Below are 4,349 nucleotides of genomic sequence, written 5' to 3'. Positions count from 1 at the left end.
ATACTGTTTATTGCTGTTTTAAAAATTTTTTTTTTTTTTTTTTTTTTTTTTTTTCCCAGCACCTGAACGTGGAACAAGCCTATTCCTTTAATTTTAAAAAGCTTACAAAGCCTTTGGTGAGGCTAATCCCAAACGGGCATAAACCAGCATAGCCCTATTCATATATATATATATATATATATATATACAGTGGACCTGTGCTGATTTGTACTAGCTGAGAAATTAATCCCTTATGTCTAACATTTATTCACAAAAATACAGTAGGTATCACAAAAAACGACATAAAAATAGCTTCTGTCCAGCACAGCCCCTCAATATTGCACTCATCTGAAACAGTGAATAGAGAATACTTTTTTGTTTGTTTGTTTGTTGGTTTTTTTTTTTGTTTTTTCCTGACAGCAGTGTAAAATAAGATTCTTGAGTCTTTTGGGTAAACATAAATTAAGAACATACCTTCGTTTATTCTACATTTAGTAGTGTTTTTTGGGGGGGGTGAAAAATCCAAAGGTAAGGTCTAATGTCTTCTTCAGCTGTTTATTTTTAAAGCAACTGCTAGAAATACTCAGGGTTTTTCTTTCTAGACTAGAAGTGTGTCCACTGGAGATGTTTAAACTCCCACTGATGAAAGGAAATCTAAGTACAGGGTCTCTGTGTGAATCCCCAGGGAAGGTGCGGGGGGATGTTATCTTCATAACTCAGTTGCAGGGGTATGTAGTGCCATAGTTTCTCTAAGCTTGAAACATATAACTGGGTTGAGTCATGACATGAAGCAGCTCTGTGCTCTTCCCAAGGACGGTGGCCCTGCAGAGGGCAGGTGGCAGCCAGCACCCTGGCTCAGCAGCATGGGAAGTACTTCATTTTCAGTCTTGCTGTGACTGCTGAGAGAAGCACAAGTCAAGCAGCTAACTCCCAACAGCTGGTGTGATTTGTTAAGTGCCACTCTCAGTAGTGGATGGCTTTGTCTTGCTTGCTTTCAGGAAAAATTCATGCATCATGTTAACACTTTGGCGCAACATAGAAATGAAAAGAATTCTCTTCTCCTTATGTGTCTTACAGAAGTGTAAGTGTATTAGGACATGAATACCTGGCCTATATGCCCAGAGAAAGTAATTTGCACTAGTGCCCTGTCCTTGTACAGATTAATCCTGACCTCTGTTTCACAGGATCCCAGGGACTAAGCTGTGGATCAAACCATGTGCCTCTTCCATCTGCAGGCCTGCTCCTAGATCCTAGGAGCAAAGCCCTGCCTTTGGTTTTTTAACCACTTCTCAACAATATCTTAATCCTGTGTGCTTGGCAAAACAGTTAATTAGTATCCTAAAACCAAAAAAGGAAAGGTATTATAGTTACTACAACACAGCAAAGCCTAATCTATAAAATTTTTAATATTACACAGGGCTTTAGCCTGCACTTTTTCCTGGTACTGCCCCATGGTAGCATGAGTGCAGAATCTGGCCTCACTGTATTCAAGGAGTCTACAAAGTGCTTCTAAGTTACAAAGTGGTTTCTCAGTAATTTTCAAAGGTAACAGATCTCAGTTGTCAGTGAATGTGTACTTATTGTGTATATGCCTTTTAATTTAATTTTCCATTAAAATAGTAAAATTACCTGATGAGCTTTAGAGTTATGATTTGCCACAGCTTTTACTCACTCAGTTTACATTACAAGTCTGGGAAATTTTAGTTCTTGAAACCTATCCCAACAAGATGAATGTTCAAACTTTAAAAACATATCTTTTCAAATCCTGATTTTTTTCTAAATTTGAATTTACTTCAATTATAAGTTTCATTATAGCCTGTTGTATTCTTTCCTTACTTGTCCAAAGAACTGAAGCCTTTCATTTACAGATTGTAGATATGTACCTGCACCAACAGACACAAGGCCCAGCGCTACAGCTTCCACCTGGGCTCTCTCCCATTGAAATCAACATGAGATTTTTCTGAACAGAAGCACAGTACTGGATCACCATACTACAATACGCTGTAAAGGATACTTGTGTAGGATTTCCCTTGCTATCTCTGCTAAAAACAAGTGTGGCAGATCCTACCCTCAGCAATAGTTTTTTAAAATTACTGCTTTCAATGGGGCTGTTCAGGTGTGTCAGAAAAGGCAGACTTCCAAAATCCTAAGCATACCTCAACTCATTATAAATACAGATTATTCACACAGGCAGTGGAGTAAAGATTTTCCTGCTCTAAACTGCAGAGAGGTTGCATTGCTCTGAATCCTGATATTAATATGGGGCAGAGTAGACAGGGTCTGTTCCCAGTGAAGAATTGCCCTTCTCCCAAGGGCACCAAGGACCTCTGCTCTGCAACTCCAAAATATGCACCAGTATGCCTCACGCGTTGCCAAGTGGAAGGAAAAGTGCAGAGGCCAAGGGCACAAAGCTGTGTAAGACTGTTTCTATTACAAACTTCCCTCAAAAAGCAGAAGTCTTAGGCAAACTATGTGATTGTTAGGTGTCTGTGCTGCGTCCTGAGCTAGAAAGGGCATTTAAGGAACAAGAGACCTCCTTAGTTAGCAAAATATGAGCTGCCTAAAGCTTGAATGCACATTTAGCGCAAACCTGCATGTGCACTGAAAGCACAGGTTCAGTAAAATTCAGCAAAATTCACTCCATGGCCCATGTACAGCACAGAAAAATGAGAAAGTCTTCAGTTTCCCTGTAAAAGTTTAAGATGCAAAACAGTTGCAAGGCAGAACATAATCTTGACAAAGGGCAGCCAGCAGAGAGAAATGACTAAGCTCGATTTTGTCTTTTCTGGGATGGTTTTCTTCCCATTAACTTCTGTTTCTCTGGAATGTTTTCACTAAGCCACACCTTGGCTAAAATTCTCTTGCATATGCGAAAATCTACTGTCTTAGCTATGCAATGTCTTAAAGAAATCTAGTTCTTCCCTACAACCATCTTTAAAAATGGCTATAATAACACCTTGTTGTCTTCCCATACTGTATTCTGAGTTATGCTCAAAAATGACATTACAAAAGGTCTTAGCATACTATCTTTTCCAGAAAGATTTACTGGAACTTTTGTCAAATAGAAAGAAAGTAATCTTAAGAAAAAAATTACTATTAAGAGTGTTTTTCTAGGATAGATGATTGCCATTAGTGGATCACTTAACTTGGTGTAATAATGACATTTCTGCTCTGTGAATATGGTATGATTGTAGCTACAGGACAGGTTATCACAAAGGCTGTATTTTGTATTTATGCACTGCATCTAAATCTTAAGAAATTTCCACCATTTCTTAAAGGAAGCATAAAATTTCAATGGTCTTTTTAGTGCCTGCACTCTGCTTTGAATCTGAAAAACTAAAAAAAGTGGATAACTAGCAAGACACTACAGCATATAATATTGAAAATATAATAATCAGATACTTTACTGTACTTTTACAATTTGACTAAGTGCATCATAGACCATTTACAATGCATTGGACCATGTGACTATCTCTGATAGAAATACATCTTATGTATAAAGCAAATATGATTAAAACTCATACATAGTGTTATCAGGCAGTTAGTGGTTTACACCAATGCTATGAGACAACGGGGCCAAATTCTTCCTGGGTATAATTGAGATTCTCATTTATGTTGAAGTGACTCCAGCCCACCTCTTGATTTTGATTTGATTTGGATTAGAAAGATGGATCCTTATCTAATATGTTTTAACAGTAAAACCTCACCTGACAGCCAGAGTTGTTCTGTGAAATGTGGACAGAGCTCAAACTGCAGTTCTTCTGGAGCGTAGTGTCTTGCGTTGTAATATTTTCAGGCCCTGTGGGTAGATAGATGAAATGCTAGTATTGCTAACTGTGGTCTTTCAGCTCTACACTTTGCAAGGTAACATTGTGTTGCACACAAAAGTTAAAAATAAATTTAAAAAAAATATTGTTGTAATAAACCGCTGCCTAGCTCTTAACTTGCAGTAAAAGCAGCTACTCCAGCAAAATTGCAAGACACATCACCCCTATAAGACTGTAGATGGAATTGCTAGTTTGGAGAAAATATTGACAGATCCCAGAACACATTTTTCTTCTTCTTTAGATTTCAGTGGATTTCAGCCCAGGCTTTCTCACTCGAATCTGCAATGCGATGACCGCAATTGCCTTTAGACACCCTCTTGACCTGCAGTTTCCATTATTGGCTGTATTATTCTGAACCAAAAGTTTCCAAGTTTTCATCTAGTTCCTGGTGAAGGGAGTGGTGCAAGAGGATATTTTTGCCTTATTGTGTGTGTGAGGGTCATAATGCCAGGGCTTGCTTCTGGACATTTGACAGCAAGCAGGAATTTGCTGGTGATTTACAGAAAAAGCAAGGCAGGGCTTAATCCTCACTAGCTTCTGGGA

The sequence above is a fragment of the Athene cunicularia genome (genome assembly GCF_003259725.1).
Source record: "Athene cunicularia isolate RWA chromosome Z unlocalized genomic scaffold, athCun1 chrZ_part2, whole genome shotgun sequence".
Classification (NCBI taxonomy): domain Eukaryota; kingdom Metazoa; phylum Chordata; class Aves; order Strigiformes; family Strigidae; genus Athene; species Athene cunicularia.
The sequence above is the reverse complement of the archived record's forward strand: the minus strand, read 5'-3'. Positions refer to the sequence as shown.